The following is a 19,421-nucleotide window of genomic DNA, read 5'->3' on the forward strand; positions in this document are numbered from 1 at the left end:
AAGAGAGTGGTTTGGTTGAGTTAGGCTCCTGTGTGTGCGTTTATAGTAAATGTTAATGAAAAACAGCGGCGGGGTGGGGGGGTGTCTCAAAACTCAGCCTGAGCAGAGCAGCGGGCCTTACAAGTGACTAAGTCTACAACTGGACTGTTAACAGAACGCTTGCCTCCATCTCATAAAAACAAACAAACCATTTTTACCTTCGCTTGTGGTTTTCTAAGCAACATGTGGGAGCTGTAAGAAGAAATTCCGTGTTCCCAAGATTACGATGGGGTTGATGAAGAGCGCCTGTAGGATGTTCACTTGAAGGAAGGGCCCCAACATTGAATCTGTCCTAGTACTGTCAGTCAAATGGGCCGACCTGTGCCTGACCCTACCTGAGGTGGGGCTGGAGTCCCTGTCTCTCTGCAATTGTGCGGGTTTCCTTAGCTATCAGTCTCACTGTAGCCAAATGCTCAGCGCTCTGCTTCTCAGGAGGTGGGCGAGGTAAGGGGGTTGGAGCACGGGGAGGGGGAGGAGGTCACACAGAGAGGGAGAGCAACAATTGCAAAAGGGAATTCTTCTCTAAATTTAAATAACCAAGTGTCCTTGCTTAGGGTGCGTATCAATGCCCTGGGCGTGTTAACTTGCAGAGTCTGATTCTAGAAGTCTACCCAGTCCCAGATGTTACCAAAGCAGCTGGTGCACTGAATAGGCCTCACTGTCGCACCAAGTCAGAAAGCCAGGGACACAAACAAGCCCACCCCACCAAAGGCTTTTCATTTCGCTTTCTCCGACCTCCTTTTGTATCTCCAAAGTAAGGAGTCCATTTAAGGGTTAAGTTTTCTTCATTCTGTGGCTGGAGACAACAGTAACGGTGTACTGGTTTGTTTCTCTCTCTCTCTCTCTCTCTCTCTCTCTCTCTCTCTCTCTCTCTCTCTCTCTCTCTCTCTCTCCCTCCCTCCCTCCCTCCCTCCCCCACTGTCTCCTCTCTCCCTCTACCCTTCCGCAGCCTGCGCAGATTCCAAGTTCCCCTGCGGCGCAGAAGTTGTGGGGCCTGCTTTCTAGCTGCCTCTCCGACCTCACGCAGCTCTTTGCTCACCACCTCCGGCAAGTTCCTCAGGAGAAGCCCCGGCAGCGCCTTGACCTCTCCCGCAGGCTTCCGGCCCCGCCTGAGACCTGGCTCTCTCGGGGACTCCCCGCGGGGCCCGGTAGGCTCCCGCTCCAGCTTCGAGCAGCGCTGGCATTGCCAGGCAGCCCGCCGGGCCCATCTGCCAGCTGGTTCTCGGAGGCCGGGAACCAGCACCACCGCACAGGGCAGGGCTCCCAGCGGGGGGTGAGTACCGGGTTCTAAACCACGCCCTTCCCTCCACCCAGGCCCGGGTTCCCCCTTCACCTGGGCGGACCCCTTCCACCCTCGGGCGCGGCCCGCGCCTGGAGGAGAGGGCAGTGACCCCGCCCCCTCGCCCGGAAGGTTTTGGTGGCCACTTTGTTTGTCCCTGCGCCCTTTCGTCCCACCCTTCCTTCGCAGGCTGCATTTCCAACTCCCCGGAGCCCACACTCCTCTGCGTGCGCTCCCCTCGCGGAGGCTGCAGGGGGGTCGTAGGCGGGGGTGGGGGGCAGGATGGCGTGCAGCTAGGTTTGTAGCAGGTTCACTAGGCTCCCCTCCGAGCTTTGGCCCTACTGGCTACCGGGACTCACGACCCTCTGGACCTGCAGGCCTGGGCCGCAGGCTCCGCCATCCCCCTTGATCCCCCGTGGGGCTCCAGGGGCCCCTAGGGAATGGAGCAGGAGCGGTTGCTGAGGCCTCATGGGTCTGCAGTCAGAGATTACTCTGAGTAAGGGTCCAGCCCCTCCTAGGCGTGGCCATCCCAGCCCTTTAAACATCCGGTCCCCTAGAGAATCAGCAACCTCCCTCGCTGCGCCAAGCTCCCAAAGCCCACCCGCCTCCGACTCCTGCAGTCACAAGCCCCAGTTGGCTGTTTCCCACGCGGGTCCCTCCCTGCTCAGCGACCACTCGCCTAGGCGGTTGGTGACACTCGCCCGGGTCCAGGTCCCCAAGGATTTGGGGAAGATTCCTGAGCCCAGGAACCGCTGTAGAGCGCGCCCCCAGCCGGAGAGAGGCCGGAACCAGGATGGGGGTAGGGGGCGCGGAGGCCAGAAGTGAGATGGGGGAGGGGAAGGCCGTGCAGAGGAGGGAGGAGGGAGGAGGGAAAGGGGAGGAGAGAGGAGCCCCTGAGCGCGCGAGGCAGTGGAAAGCTGGGCACCCGGAGGTCCTGGTCTTTGGAATAAACGCAGACGCTCTTGGTACGCATGCGCCCCAGAGAAGGCGGCGACCACCCAGCCGCCAGTGGAGTGGACCCCGGGGGCGCCGTGAGTACTCCGCTTCTCCTGGGCCCGAACCCCTGGGCTCCGCGAGCCGGTGCGCGTCGGCCCGCTCCCAAGTGGCTTACGGCAGCCGGGTCTGGGTCCTCAGCCCTGAGACCACCCAGCAACCCCCCCACCCCCCACCCCTGATACCCTGTACAGATTTGGGGGTGTAGGCTGAATGTGAGTGGTCTGAAGGAGGCGTAAAGCCACCAGAACCAGTTTCCACCGAGCCCGATGGTGGCAACGGCGCCCGCGGGGGCGTGCGGGTGAAGGGTAGTGGGAAGAGAGAGGAAACCACTCCCAAGAGAGGACAGGGACCGAACCAGGGATGTAGCGGAGAGCGCCAAGCCTCCAGCCGCAGCCTGCCCACCGAGCGCGTGAAGGACGCGTTTCGGCTGCGGCCTGAACGTATTTGCAGACCCATTTGCACATGCCACAATGGCGCGGGCGCGGGCGCTGCGGGCATCCTGGAACAAACCCTAATCTGGGGGCTGCGTTGAAGTTAGAGTCGGGCGCCCAAGACTGCGGAGACCAGAGCTGAGAGGGAGGAGGGGAGAGGGAGGAGGTGCAGAGCTCTGGGGGTGCGGAAACGGGTGATTGTAGGGATCTGTGCATTAAGTGCACGCTTCCTGCCCGCCCCGCCCCCCCTTCCCCCCCCCCCCACCCGCATTGCGCATCCCTCTTCCCAAATTGAAACCCTTCTATAGTGGGTGGACCCAAAGCTGCGAGTGGCGTTAGGCGTCTGTGTGAGCTGTCAGCCTACCCTTCCCCATCCTCTCTTGAAGATCTATGGTAGGGTGAACAGTCTGGGTGCTCGCCTCCCCGCACCCACAACCCTCGGTCCCTGGGGGTGCCATCCCAGCCCTCCAGGAGTCCTGATTTCGGCGTGCCAGTTGAAGGTGAGCTCTGAGGGGTCAGAGGGCTGATGGCCCAGGTCCAGTCCAGCCCAAAGTGGAGGGACCGGAGGCTAGGAGCTCGGAGAAGCGCTCTGTTCAGGGGGGTGTTCACAGTGAAGAAAAGAGCGTGGATGCACAGTTTCACACCCGAAAGTGGTATCTCTAGAGTAAAAAATGTATCTCCCTTGCCTTTTCAGAATGGCAGAGCCCCACCACCACCCCAAGTTTTCACTGACCAGGAACCCCGGTGGTGTGGAGGTTACTTGGAGCTGTGGTGTGCAAAGTCAGCAGTTCAAAGCCACCAGTCTCTCTGCTGGAGAAAGACAGGGCTTTCTACTTCTGTAAACAGTTTCAGTCTTGAAAACTCACGCAGTTCTACCTGGTCCCATAGACTCGACATCGACTTGATGGTGATGAAATTCTGGTTTTTCACCTGCCTTGGGTAGGAGCCAGACTCCCTTCAGAAGCTGGCAGCCCCGCTGTGGCTCCTCATTGCCCCTGAAGTGCAGTGAGGGTGGTGCATTAACTCCTGGGTTCATGCCCCTCTCAGGGCCATAGGTTGCCAGGTTCTTGCATGGATTGGCTTTATTTCATGTCACGTAGTTCTAGACTTGGGAGAAATATGAGGCTTTCTACTCGCGTGAAGAGCTACAGTCTCGGAGGATGTCGAGATTCCGGCGGTGTTTGAGCAACAGCAATCTAGCTGAGAGGAATTACTAAGCTGCAGAAGGGCAAGCATGATGGTGGGGCAGGAAGAAAGTCAAAGGAAACAGAAGGAAAGATCGAGGAAGCAAAGCTATGGACAGAGGTATAAGCATAGGTGTGCACTTAGGTAAACATATGAATTCATAAAAATAGAGGTATTGGCCTATGTACATATATTTATATGACAATACATTGAGGAAGTGGACGGACTTTGGGTCTCTGCTCAAGCCCTCCCTCAATGCAAAAGCCCTCTGTTCTAACAACCTGGCTTTCCATGATGCTCACCCTCCCGACATGATCGACATGATCGCTGAAAACAAAATGGGTGAATAAGCAAATGTGATGAAGAGAGCTGATGGTGCCTGGATATCAAAAGATAAAGTGTCTAGGGTCTTACAGTCTTGAAGGTAAACAAGCAGCCATATAGCAGAGAAGCATCGTGCCCACGTGCAAGAAGCATACCACTCTGTGTGATCATGAGGTGTCAGGCAACAGCCATCAGAAGACACAAAACAAAACAGAACAAAAAAACATTGTTGGGAAAGAGGAGGGTTGGAACAGAGACCCAAAGCCCATCTGTAGAAAATATGACATCCCCTCACAGAAGGGTCACAAGAGGAATAAGTCAACCAGGACTCAGTGTGGCACAGATGAAACCCAATATTCCTCTGGTTCTTTGAGGATTCCTCACACCCCACTATCATGACTCTGGCTCTGCCTTTCACCTCTGGCTAGACCGGAGCATGTACACTGGTACAGATAAGAGCTCACAACTCCGGGAATCCAGGGCAGATAAACTCCTCAGGATCAGAAATGGGAGTAGCGATACCAGGAGGGTAGGGGAAAGAGGGGAGGAAGGGGGAATCAATTGCAGTGATCAACGCATACTTCCCAGGGGGGTGGACAACAGAAACATAGGAGAAGGGAGACAGCAGTGAGTGTAAGATATGAAAACAATAATAATTTATAAAGGGGTCACAAGGGAGTGGGGGGAAGAGCTGATACCAAAGGCTCAAATAGAAAGTAAATGTTTAGAAAATTATGATGGCAACATATGTAGAGATATGCTTGATACAACTGATGTATGAATGGTTATAAGAGTTGTAAGAGCCCCCAATAAAATGATTAAAAATACATTGATTAAAAAAAATATTTTTAAGTTACATTCTCAGAAACACAGAAGCGGTTCTATCCTGTCCTATAGGACAGTTGCTATGGACTTCATGGCAGTGGGGTTCCTTTTTTTGGAGCTCTAGACTCAGGAGAAAGCTGAGACTTTCTATTCCAATAAATATTTTCAGTCCTGGAAGCCCACAGGCTCAGTTCCATCAGGCCCTGTAAGGTCCCTGTGAGGCAGAATCGACTCTGTAGCAGTGAGTGAATTCTAGACCAACTGTGCAATTGACATTAAAAAAGGTCTCAAATGAACTTCCTCCCCAAGCTTGGCAAAGACAATGGCACAACCAAGGTTGGCAGTTTAGTATTTTTGTTAAAATATTTTTGCTCACAATCTAATTATGTACTGGGTCTCATCCTGTTTACCTTCTGCCCATTTAAGTGACATATTTTGTGTATTAATAACACATATGAACTGCCTCTTGCCTGATGGTTAAGTCCTGGGCTCTGCTCCCAGCGAGCCACATGCTTACCTTCTCTTTACCTTAGTTTTTACTATCGGTAAAGTGGGGACAGTAAAAGAATCTACCTTATATTGTGGTGTTTCTCTGGCTGGTGCAAAAGGTTTATGTGCCTCTCAGACAATCAAAATGTTGGTGTTTTGAATTCCCTCAGTGGTGCCTTGGGAGAAATTCTTGGTGATCCACTTCTGAAAATAAACCTATCGTGTTTATGGGTTCATTTAAACCCCTGGCGCTGCCATGAGTCAGATTTGATTCCTTGCTAACTGGAATAAACCTCACAGGCTGGCTTCCGAATTCAATAAATTAATATTGTAGAGCTCCTTACAAATGTGCTGCACACACAAACACACACACAATTAACTCTTCATTTGCTATTTTACTATAATAGTGCTCAGTTGGCTATGTAGACTTTAAATTTTTAAAGATTAGAAATAAGTATATGTATATTCAGAATACTCTAAACAATATATATAATGAACCAAAATTAGAACATGAATACTTTTTAAATATACCACCCAGATTTAATATAATACATGTCTACATCCGAACCCTTTTCATTTCAATTATCTCAATATCTAATATTTTATATTAAATTATCTAACATTTAAGATCATCTATACTTTTTAATCCATAATATTTCATTTTATAAAATGTCTTCTAGAAATTCACCTTAACCAGGCACCGTGGCCAGCCTATTTGAGCAGTGTAGGACTGCTTCATGTAATTCTCAAGGTTGTGACCTTTGTGAATGGACAAGCTGGTCTTCCTAGCATCTCGGGGTACATTTGATCCATAAACCTTTCAGCTAGTAGTCCACTGTCCCTAACTAACTGCCTGTGCCACCAGATAAGAAGGGCCAACATCGAATTAGAATTATGTCTTCTAGCTTACTCTCTGGGGCTTTTCACCCCACCTTGGTGATTTCCTGTTTCCTACAATCTGTGAACCTTGGATAAAAAGGAAACCAAAAGGCACGGCATAAGGAGCAGTATGCGTGCATATGTTACCTCCACCACAGAGCGGGATCTTGCAAGCCTGTAATGATTGCTGTTGTGAGACTACTTCGTGTGGACCCCACACTGAAGACACAACTTGCTTTAGGGAGGTAACATTTCAAGCTGTAATTTAAGGTCCCTCTTTTGCTGCATAGTCTGTCAATCCTTTGTAGCAGTTTTATTAGAAATCACTTTCGAGCTTTTCTGAAATTCTTAAACATCTCGTGATTGGCTTTGAAGGTCTGTCTTCCAGGAAAGCTTTTTAGAAAAAGCCCGTGAAGTTACATGGATGGAGATTATATTATCACAGACGCCGTGGATTCCCAGAAGTGAAAGAAGAAAAGCTTTCCTATTTAAATGCAACTTGAATATCAAGTTCCTAAAATCCTGCTTCTTTTTTATTGTTTTCATTTCTGTCTGTGGCAATCGAATGACATGGGCACTAGGCAGATGGTGGTGTCAATGTCCAGCCCTCACACGAGTGGTCTAGGAATCGATGGAGCCAAGTCTTTCTAGTGAGCATCTGGCCTTGAACGTTGATTTATAGAAATGGTCTTCTAAGTGGACACTTACAGGAATTTCTGCCTGTTTCATTGAAGGAGGAGAATAAGAGCTTAATGTTCACTTTTAACTTTGCATCTCAGGGATACCTGCCAGAGACCCTTAGACAAGCTAGAGCCATTTCAGCAGATCTGAGTTTTGGAATCACATGTTAACTCAGACCTCCATATGATTGTAATGTCCAACAGAGAATGCAAGGGGACTTCAGATCTTTAATGGAAAAATGAAATCAAAAGATCATAGAATTTTCACATGAATTTTTTGAAGCCTTCTCATACAAGCAGATCCCTGGTGACAAATGAGATCCTTTCCTAAATATGTGTTCGATTGAATCTGTAGATATGTCAGAACAAGTACATACGGCACTTACGCTTATTTAGCCTTGTACAAGGTTCCTAAATTGTTTCAATGCCTCAAAGGTTGTGCATGCAGTGAGGGAGGGAATTGTGATGAACAGTTTGTTTCAACAAATAAACAAACAAACTCACTCCCATCAAGTTGATGCCAACTCACAGTGGCCCTATAGGACAGGGAACAATTGCCCCTCTGAGTTTCCAAAACACTAAGTCTTTACTGAGAACAGAAAGCCTGTCTTTCTCCTGCAGAGCAACTGGTGGTTTTGAACTGCTGACCTTGCCTTTAACAAGCACATAAACTCTGCACCACCAGGGTTAATTCCGATGTTTCAAAGTGAGGGCAAATTTACTTACCACTGAAGGGAAAGTGTCAGTTGGCTGAAACCTGGGGCTCACTGTATTGTGAATTATTTTTTAATGTGCCCCAGGTGAGTCACAATAGGAGCTTGTATTCATATAAGCAATGTCAGTCAGCAAATAACAGGGTAGGTTCTTCTGTGTCAGAGCTTAGTGTTTAGTACAGTTAAGTGTGAATCACTGACTACCCCGCATCATAAAGCTGGTCCTGCAATGTTAACTTGAGTAGATTGGATGACTGTGTGGTTTGGTCAGTTCATCATAAGATTGTAAGGGTTTGTTAGAGAGCCGTCATAATAAAGTTTGATGTGACTAAGTGCTCTGGTGGTATAGTAGGTTACTGGTTGGGCTGCTAACGGTAACGTCAGCAGTTCAATACTCCCAGTCACTCTGTGGGAGAAAAATGAGGCTCTCTACTTCCTTAAAAAGTTACAATGATTGAAACCCACAGTTCTACTCTGTTTTATAGGGTTGTTCTGAATCATAATTGACTCTGTGGCAGAGATTTAGTGAGTTTCTTTCACAGTGCTCAATGTAATATTATGTGATTAGGAATCCATAGCCTTGGTTCTAATTTATCTGATTACATTATCTATATTTGCGTAGAGTCATTGGCCAAATATGAGTTATATATTTTCTTGCCTAGTAGTGAAATTTTACTTCAGTCATTTCGGTGTTTATTAAACCTATTGACTTTTTTTTTAATTTGGAAGAACTCAATTTTTAGTTATTAATCTTTCTCTAAGCTGTAAAATCGTTTTCCAGTATATTGTTAGCAATAGGATCTTAAATAAAGGCAACTCTGCAAAGTTTCCCGGTGGTTTACCTGATGTGAACACTGTACCCGATAGGCCAGCAGTCAAGGAGAAATCCTGTTTTCTCATTGTCTGGGTCTGTGCCCTGTCACCTCTTCCAGCTAACCCAATGGAAGTTCATGTGAAAGGTAGCTTACGAGCCAGAGAGTAGATTTGCGCTGCTTCTTTAAAGCTAACCACACTCACACGCTAACGTTTTATGACTAGAATCTGCCGAGATTCGCTGGCTGTTGTTCTTATGCAAAAACAGTAGAAAGAGTTATATAGCCTTTTCCTTGACCTTGCCCCTTCCCTTGTAATGGACATATCACAGGACGGAATGTAGGTTAGATTTAAGGGACTGGATTTCTTGATCTACAGAAAAATTGTGTTGATAATTAGTAACAAGGAGCAATTATTCTTAGTAATAAGATTTGACCACTGTTCAGAAATTTGTGTACATTTTCACACTTCATCTTCGATGCATCTAAGATGATCCAAGGAATATTTACTTCATCATATGCCTTTATTGTGTTTCTACAAATACTAATTTTTATGGTTAACCTGAGCACTGCTATATAGGAAAGTGCAGATGCCTATTGGCTTTTAATGGAGATCACACATGAAGAGTTGTTGACTTCTTCCTGACTTAATGGAATTTCTAGAAAATTCAGTCACTAGGATTTTTAAACAAATTTCAAATGGAATCAAACTTTCTACACAAGTTTGCTAGGTTTGGGTGATGAGAATTTTGATTTTTGTGAGATTTGTGATTTTTACTTTGTTTGCTTGAGTTATTTCCTAAAGGAAAGTCTGTACTTCTTTAAGTGTGCAGCTCAGTAAACTTTACTTTAAGTCCCCCTATGGAACTAAGTACCAACAAGTCCAGGCTTTTTCATCCTCAGACCTCGTGACATTTTGAGTGCCTTAGAAGTGAAGATGGCAAAATTTCTTCATATATATATATATATATATATATATATATATATATATATTTAAATTTTAACTAGTTTATTTAAAATTATTGTGAAAACATAAGGGGGCTCAGTGGCAGGGCCTGCGTCTAGGGCTTAATTGACACCCTTCTTCCGTGGCACCTTTTTCTCTTGGTTCCTACGCCAGAGAACGCTGAGACTGTCATTTCCCAAAGACAGCTTTATCTTCCTCTGTGACTGGGTGGGCTGCGGTGACTTGTGCCAGAGCTCCTTCTGATGCATTTTGCCAGTGGACCCTTTGGGCACATCTCCATTCACCTGGGACACCTTCTGTTGTTTCTTCTGCCACCATAGTACAGCAAGCTGGCAGATAAGTGGTGGGAATAGCTTTTACTACCCTCAAAAAAATATGAACAGATATGTTGTAGTGGAAAAAATATCTCCTATGCAATTCCCCTGGTGTTTGTCTAATCAATATAATTTCAGTTTTCTTAAAATGTCTTCCTAGTAGACTCTCCTGATCAGCCTGATCAATATTACCCCCGCAGAGTAAAACAAACAAAAAACAGTTGCCATGATCTGAGCTGATTTTCAGTGCCTTGAATTTTACCAGACCGGTAAATTCCCTCAACAGCCAACTATTTTGATTGACCACTGCTCTGTGGACTGTATCAATTAATCCAGGGCTCCTGCCTGGTTATTTGTTCCATAAAATCATCTTCATTATCTTCAGCCTTGCTTTAAAAGACTGATATGAAGCTCTCTGAACTATCTAATCTTTTGCAAACCTTTAGGCAGCCATTGAGCCGAAAGCTTGCTTTTAAAATTATAAATGAAAAATATATATACAAATGCCAAACCACGTGAGATCCCATGAGAAGGAGCTCTTAGCAACCATAATTCTGTAGGCTTTCTCTCCCAGTATCTTGACATCAGCCACAGTTTTTTCATTAGTTGAGTTTTTTATAATAATTTAGAAGAATTAACACCAGACTGTTAATTCCAGGAACTGGAGATTAAAGATGTCCCAAGAGTCCAACTCTTCCAAGCTGCTATTCTCCATGTTCCTGCACTCCTCCCTTGAATATATTACCTCATGTCCCCAGATTCTGTGATTCCCAGCAGTGCCCCACAGAAATTTGCACAATTTTGAGAAATGTCAAGAGGTGGTGAATGTTGTTCAGTGCTAGATCCGAAGGTCAGATAGAGGAGAGCCAAATGCAAGGTCCAGAACCAGAAGCCAAACATGTCCAAAAGTCACAGCAGGTCTGTCTTCTACCAAAGCTCAGTCAGAAAATAAGGTTATAGCTTTCCAAGTGAGGTGATATGGGCTAAAACTGTATGGTGGTGCCAGTATCTATCCAAGGAAAACAAAGGATGGTTCTTAAGTCACCCTTAAGAATCAAGGATGCCCCCAAGAAAACAAAGCAGGGACAAGGAGGGAGGTGCCTTGGTCCACACTCCCTCCTAGGGTCAAGTCTTAAACTCATCCTAAACCTGTGTTTTAGTGTACTAGAAAATGCCCTCCAGTAGCCATCTAGCAGGGCAACAACAAAACCCACCGGGAAGGAGCGCACCAACCCTTGTGATCACATGGTGTCAAGGTGTCAATGGGATCAGGCATCAGAAGACCCAAAACAAACAACCATTTCGATGCAAACAAGTGGGGTCTGAATGGAGACCCAATGCCCATCTGTAAACAATTGGACATCCCCGCCCAGAAGGGTCACAAGAAGGGGACGAGCAAGTTAGGGTGCAGTGTAGCACCTACAAAACACACGTTTCTTTAGTTCTTTAATGCTTCCTCCCCCTGCACCATCTGCTGTCTCCCTTCACCCATGTTTCTGATGTTAGTCATCCTGGATGGGGACGGTTATACATAAATCATTGCAATCGGTTCCCCCTTTTCCCTCCATCTTCCCCTACCCTCATGGTATCACTACTACCATTATTAGTCCTGAGGGGTTTATCTGTCCTGGATTCCGTGTGTTGAGAGCTCTTACCTGTACCAGTGTGCATGCTCTGGTCTAACCAGATTTGCAAAGTAGAACTGCAGGGGAGGAAGCATTAAAGAACTAGAGGAAAGTTGTATGTTTTATTGGTGCTATACTGCACTCTGGCTGGCTCATCCCTTACTTGTGACCCTTATGTGAGGGGATGTCCAAATGTCTACAGGTGGGCTTTAGGTCTCCACTCCACATCCCCCCGCCACTTGTTTGCATCAAAATGATTGTTTGTTGTGGGCTCTTTTCTCACTTTTATGGTCTTTCCAACCTTGCTTAAAACATATGATTCATCTAAAAATATTATTTTATGTGCTGCAATGTGTCCACAAGCTTGTTGCAAAGCTTCGATGATTTGGGAAGATATCTACTTGAATGACTTAAGATGACATAAGCAGTACCTATAACTATCTAGCAAGATAGTACTAAGAAGTTTATAAATTAATATTTACCGATATCTTTGTCTTTAATTAAAAGTAATAAATAAAAGACCTACCAAAACAAAAATAATTTACATAATTTTTTGTTGTAAAAGGGATTGTGTTAAAAGTAATCAGTCTTTAGTAAAACCACATCTAACTGCTTTGTGCTCTACCCAGCAGGGCTTATTGTAAGATATTGGCAATAAGAACACTATTTTAAGAAAGATTAAGGAAAGGTTGACAATGTTTTTCTTGACCTTTGCAGATGAGATTCTTGGTAAGACTTGTACATTGTTTTACCATTATCTACAAGAATTATTTAAATATAGCTAATTTCAACACTCAATGTCCAATAAGTTGTTTTTCAGCTTGCCTTTTACCTTTGAAAAATTACTTTATAATATATGAAGACAATTCGATCAACTATAAACGTCACATGAAAATAGTACTGGAGGCAGTTCAGTGTTCCTGAAGACTCTCCTGGCCCATGCAACATAAGCAACCCTTCACGTCTGGCTTACTCAGTCTACAGAGGTCTTTCATGTGATGAGGGAACCATTTGTTTTATTGCTATAATTTTCATATTTTTGAGGTGAGATACACTCCTTACAACCCATGTTCAGAGCTAATTCAAGGTTCAAGAATTATAGGGGTAGTTAAGCAACAGACTAAATTTATGAAGTTCTCACTAGGGCCAAAATGTCTCTCTGGAACTTTCCAGGGACTGGTTAGGCAGGCTGGTCTTTGGTACATGGAATCCTAGCTAACAAAGATGCCAGACCTCATAATCAGGCCGCCAAAGAATGGCGGATGAAAATTATAAAAAATGTATACCAATTTGATGAAATTATACCAAGTCTAATAAAATGATTAATTCACTTTGGACTTTTTATAAGAAAGTCATAAGACAGGTGAAAGACTACTTCTTTTCCTTATTTGTGAGTGATATGCTTTTTTAACCATGGAGATGTGAAAATTTTCTATAGATATAGATAAAAATATATTTATTAAATATATAAAACCTGTTCTGTAGATCAGGCGACTGCATATAAATACTTAGTAATTTTTCATTGTGATTTGTCTTTTGCTTACATCTAAATGTAAGATTTAGTCCTAGCTCTCTTCTTCCTATAAAGCTGCTTTATTGAAGTTCAGAGAAAATGTTCTTGAATAGCTACAGTCCAAGATGCATAACCATTCAACATTTTCAGTTTGTAGGAATTTCTTTCATTTTCTACCTGTTTGGTCAACATTCCTAGCTATTTCAGAATTCAAGCTAACAGGAGCTAAGGACTTGAAATTCCCTGGATATTTTTATACAAATTATGGGAAACACCTTGAGGAGTTGAGACTCTAGAGTTCCCTAGGGAAGCAGGCAGAAATATTCCACCAGCTTGGCCCACTGGGGCTTCCCTGGAAACACTTAAGGCAATGTAGGACAAGTTAATGCCCTTGGGTTTCTACTAGCCTCTTCTAGTCAATAGCAGACCTACTGGAAAAGGACCTCAGCGTTATTTACTAATGGGCATCTGAAAATGACCTAAATAGATGGTGCACGATGGTCGGTGCACAGCTGCAGTATGAAGATGCTAGTGCTGCTGGGTTGTGCAGTGAACCAGCCTGAAGTTGGGCTGAGACACTAGGCAAGTGGCAAAACCTCTCTGACTCCCAAGTTTTTCCATTGATTAAATGGGAATCTTGAAATACACTCCATGGTTTCAAAAATGGAATGTGAGTAAGGTGTGATCACAACTACTATTGTAGGCATGTAAAGAAAAGTGCAAATTCTATACAAATTATTTGTATAGAAAGAGGCTATATTAAAGAGTTTAGAGTTTATTCTGATTACCACGGGTTGATTGTAAGAGCCAGAAATTAGAACTAATCATTTGGATTTTATTTTGAAACTATAACTCAGGTGTTATGTATGTAAAATATAGCTCAATGTAAAGGTAGGCATTAGGGGACTATTGGAGCGATGCAGGTCAGAAATAAAGCTATCGTGAGCTAGAGAATGGGCATGAAAAGAAGGTGCAGACCTGCCATAGACTCTAAAGCAGCAGTTCTCAACCTGTGGGTCACGACTCCTTTGGGGGTCGAAGGACCCTTTCACAGGAGTTGCCCGATTCATAACAGCAGCAAAATTACAGTTATGAAGTAGCAATGAAAATAATGTTATGGTTGAGGGATCACCACATCATGAGGAACTGTATGAAAGGGTCGCGGCGTTAAGAAAGCTGAGAACCACTGCTCTAAAGAGATAACTAGCTAGCGGATGAAGGAGGGCAGCAGGTGACGAATAGGGAGGAGGCAGAGTGGTTCTTGGAATGTGACTCCAAGTCTGGACAGGAGAAGAATGGGGAAGGAGCAGGAAGGAGGGGAGAGGAACAAGAGTCCACTGTAGGCATTGAAGTCTAAAATGTCTATGGGAGCTCAGTCAAGTCGGCAGCTGGGTCTGTGTGGTGTTGAACTGGGTGAAAATAGGGAGAGTTTAGAGTGTAGGTAGATGACTGTGCTCTGGTGGGCTAAATCAAGAGGAAGTTATGGTGGGAAATTGTTTAGTATAATCAATGGGACATTACCACTCTGAAATCCAACACTTGCCTGTCTGTTTGTCATGCCGTGGTGGCTTGTGTGTTGCTGTGATGCTGGAAGCTGTGTGACTGGCATTTCAAATACCAGCAGGGTCACCCACAGTGACTAAGTTTCAACAGAACTTCCACGCTAACAACAGATGAAGAAGAAGGAATAGGGACCTTAATAATTGGAATGTAGGAAGTATGAACCTTAGGAAATTGGAAATCATTAAAAATGAAATGGAATGCATAAATATTGACATTCTACATGTTAGTTGAAATGAACTAATACTGCCATTTTTAATCAGAAAATCATATGGTTTACTATGCCAGGGATGTCAGATTCAAGAGGACTGACATTCCTTTCAGCATCAATAAGGACATTTTAAGATCTATCTTGAAGTACAATGGTATCAGTAATAACATAATATCTATCCTAATACAAGGAAATGCAGTCAATACAACTATTGCTCAAATTTATGCACCAACTCCTAAAGCTAGTGATGCAGAAATGTAGGCCTTTAACCAAAGTCTTCGGTCTGAAATTGACCAAGCTTGCACCCAAGATGCATTGAGAATTATCGGCAATTGGAATGCAAAAGTTGAAGGAAGGATCAGTACTTGAAACATATGGCCCTAGTGACAGAAACAAAGCTGGAGATTGCATGATTGAATTTTGCAAAACCAACAACTTTATCACAAATACCTTTCTTCAACAACACAGAAGGCAACTATGCAGGTACAGTTCTCCACATAGAAATCAAATTGACTAACTCGTGGGGGAGGGGGCGCGGGGATGATAGAGAAGCTCAATATCAGCAGATAAAACCAGGCCAGGGACTGACTGGAATACACCATCAATTGCTCATATGTAAATTGCTCATATGTAAATTCAGGTTTAAGCTGAAGAAAATGAAAACAATTTTATGAGAGCCAAAAGACAGGCCTGGGTATATGCCACCTGAGGGCTAGGAAAGAGAGAGGAGTGAAGACGGGGAGGGAGCAGGGAGGAAATGAGATGAGTGACATTGCAATGAATGGGTTGATGGATTCTTGAATGGAAAACTTATGATCCGCTCTGTAGTTTCACTTTATTCACAATAAAATGTTAAAGAAACTAAAAGGTAAAATACCATAATGAAATGTGCAAAGACCTAGAGTTAGAAGACCAAAAAAAGAACATGCGCAGCACATCATAATATGAAAGAATTCAAGGAAAAAGTCTCAAGCCTCAAGTTGCAATATTGAAAGAGTCTATGGGGAAAATATTGAATGATGCGGGAAGAATATTTAAAAAAAAGATGGGGTAAAGAAACGACAGTCACTGTCCCAAAAAGACCAAGTCCACTTTCATCCTTTTCAAAAGGTAGCATATGAGCAAGAATCAAAGGTGCGGAAGGATTTTTCCAAGCTGCACTGAAAGATTTAGCCAAAACAGAGGCTCCAGGAATTTATGGACTACCAATCAAAATGTTTCAACAAGCTGATGAAAGAACTCACTTGTCTAAGCTAAGAAATTTGGACGACAGCTACTTGGCCCACTGACTAGAAGAGAGCCATATTTTTATCCATTCCATTCCAAAGAAAGGTGACCCAACAGAATACTCCAGTTATAAAACCATATCATTGCTCTCACATGCAAGTAAAATTTTGCTGTTGATAATCCAAAAATGGCTGCAGCAGTGAATTGGGCTGCCAGAAGTTCAAGCCGATTGAGACAAAGACTTGGGACAAGAATGGTTATCGTTACTGATGTCAGATAGATCTTGGCTGAAAGTCAAGAACACCAGAAAGCTGTTTACTTGTGTTTCATTGACTGTGCAAAGGCATTTGACTGTGTGGATCATAACAAATTGTAGATACTCTTAAGAAGAGTGAGAATTCCCAAACACTTGATTATACTCATGCAGAGCCTGTACATGATCAAGGGGCAGTTTTGTGAACATAACGCAGGAATACTTCATAGTTTAAAATTGGGAAAGGTGTGTTTTTAGTTTTATCCTCTCACTATACTTATTGAATCTGTATACTGAGCAAATAATTAGAGAAGCTGGATTATATGAAGAAGAATGTGACATCAGGCTTGGAGGAAGGTTTATGAAAAACCTTTGATATGCAAATGACACAACTTTACTTGCTGAAAGAGAGGTCTCGAAGATCCCGGATTGCAGCCTTCAGTCTGGATAACAACCCAATGTAAAGCAGACCAACATCCTCACAATTGATGATAACATCGTGAAAAATGAAGAAACAATTGAAGTTGTCAAGGACTTCCTCTTCCCTGGGCCCATCATCAATGCTCATGGAAGCAGCAGTAAGTAAAGCGATCACAAGGTACATTGCACTGGGTAAATCTTTTCACACGACCTCTTAAGAGTATTGAAAGGAAAGGATGTTACTTCGAGGACTAAGGTGCACCTGACCCGAGACATGATATTTACAATTGCTTCCTATGCATTGATTGGGGAAGATCAAAGAAGAATCGATGTGTTTGAATTATGGTTCCGGTGAAGAATATTGAAAGTGCCATGGACGGCCAAAAATGACAACTAATCTGTCTCAGAAGAAGGACCATTAGAGGCAAGGATGGCGAGACTTTGTTTCACGCACTTTGGACATGTCGTCAGCAGAGACCAGTCCCTGGAGAAGGACCTTGTGCTTGGAAAAGCCGAAGGGCAGTGACAGGGAGGAAGGCCTTCAGCATGTTAGATGGACACTGTGGCTGCAACAGTGGGCTCAAGCGCAGGAACAGTGGGAGAATGGGGCAGGACAATGTGTCATTCCACCGTGCACAGGATCCCCATGGATGACACGGACTCGGCCCCCAACAGCAATGGCAACTCCCATCCTGCAGTCTGTCCCTTAGGTCGGGCTGTTTCTGGTGAGGCTCCCGGCACTGCCAAGCTCCCCCTCACTACAGGGCCCTGCCGTAAGAGAACCAGATGATACTACATTCCCCTCTGAACTGTGCCTTTGAAATTCCACTCGACTCCAGAAATATAGCCAAAATACCCTGGCATTGAAAGATTCGTGGAATGCATCTACAACTGGGCGGTGCACTCACGGAGCATAGGTGAGCATAGGTGAGCTACACCCCACTTTCCCTTGGGTCTTTGTCTCACGGCAGGACAAAGAAACTAGCTTTAGGCCTTTCAGTAGAATCTTCAAATGGACTTAAATCCACATCACATTCCATTGCATGTTCTTCGAACATGCGTAATTTTCAATACCATTAGGACACTAGGTTTATTTCTATTTCCAACCAGATACAGTTGTATGTAAGAGACAGAACACAGTAAGAACTCATGTGGCATTAATGACCCTTATTCATTATCTTCACAGTTAAATAAAATCTGAAACGTTACTATAGGAAGCTTTATGCATTTCAGTTTTTCCTGATGCATCTGGGAACCCACTTCACTGGTGAAAATAGGAAAGGCTAAATGTACTCGTTCTCTAAGCCAAAGGACACTGAAATTGGTTTCACCCAGGGAAAACACCAGCTCCCTGATCTTTGTACCGACTTACCTCTGTACAGGAAAACAACGCAGGCTAACATGACTGGCCCATTCACTGGTGTGACCTGCCCTCCAGGGACTACTTTCACTGTACATTCCTTTCAAGTACACACTTCAAAATTTCAACTGAATGTAAGGAATCACGCATGGTTCTGTTCAATACTACAGATTTCTTGACAAGTCAGGCTTCTTAAGAAGTGTGGCCTTCATGTACCGTATGAGCCTGCTTGGAGCCCCTCCCTCTCATCACCAGGCTGTGCCCCTTTTACTTCTCTGGTGTCGCCCTTTGTTTTCCCCTGGGTATCTGTTCCATGCTTTTCTGGAGCGTGTCAGCACGAAGTCACCAAATCATATGTTATGGAGCTTCACCCACACACCTCCTAAGTACGCAGATGATTTGCATACGGTACAGAGTTAGTGATCGCAGAGTTGGCACTCTTTCCAGTCTACTGTCTTGCGTTCAGAGTAAATCACAAGAGCACTACTTTAAAATGGTTATATTTCAATATAACACACCAATCACACAATTCACCTGTGTAATGTGTACAGCTCAGTGGCTTTTAATTTATTCATCCAGTTGTACAACCACCACTGCAATAAACTTTACAATATTGCCACAATCTAACTTTTAAAATTCAAAAAAAAATTTTAATATTCTAAAGTAGCCCTGTCCCCACCTTTTAATCATTACTCCCTACCATGGGCCCCTTCCCTTCCTTATTCCCCGGCCACCACTCATCAACTTTCCGTCTCAATGGACTTGTATGTTCTGGACATTTCATTTGAAAGAATTACACGACATGGTCTTTTTGACTGGCTTCTTTTGCTTAGTGTGTTTGGAAGGTTCTTGCAGCTTGCAGCCTTTGCAGCCTGTCCTAGCAGCATATTAGAATCAAAAGGGGGGAAACAGCATTCCTCTATTCTTGCCCCTTTGGTTTGCACATGAGAACTCCAACCCAGGGAGGTGAACTCAAGGCTGAGTTCACACAGCCCACAAGGGAAGGAGGCACGGAGCCCAGGTCTCTGGCAGTCATCCCTCCAGAGCTCCCAGATGCTTCCCCAGTGTGTGAAAGTGCTCTCGTGCTTTGCTTGGCAAACTGACAGACTTACGTCCCTCATCTCTAGTGTTTCTGTTCTTTGCTTCCCTCACTTATTTTTGCTCTGGCAGTGTGTGCATTCGAAGACATTGCTGGTTTTCTGGTTACTTCTGGGTCTGTGGTGGTTGCAGTGACAGATGTCTGTGTGTGGGATGAGTGATCCTGACTGTCTACCTTATAGACACTGAAGTGTAGGGTCCATTTACTTGCCATCTTAAAA

The 19,421-nt window shown here is 44.6% G+C and overlaps 1 protein-coding gene across 1 annotated transcript in view; it reads left to right on the forward strand.

The window, feature by feature from the left end:
* The first annotated feature begins 1,032 nt into the window (after window positions 1-1,032).
* RGS20 (regulator of G protein signaling 20) overlaps window positions 1,033-19,421 on the forward strand; it is a 57,106-nt gene continuing 38,717 nt past the window's right edge. The window contains exon 1 of the mRNA XM_075550679.1: window positions 1,033-1,312. The gene's annotated coding sequence lies outside the window, so the exon portion shown is untranslated. The remainder of the gene's footprint in view (window positions 1,313-19,421) is intronic.

This window comes from Tenrec ecaudatus, chromosome 5 (assembly GCF_050624435.1).
Source record: "Tenrec ecaudatus isolate mTenEca1 chromosome 5, mTenEca1.hap1, whole genome shotgun sequence".
In the NCBI taxonomy this organism is placed as follows: domain Eukaryota; kingdom Metazoa; phylum Chordata; class Mammalia; order Afrosoricida; family Tenrecidae; genus Tenrec; species Tenrec ecaudatus.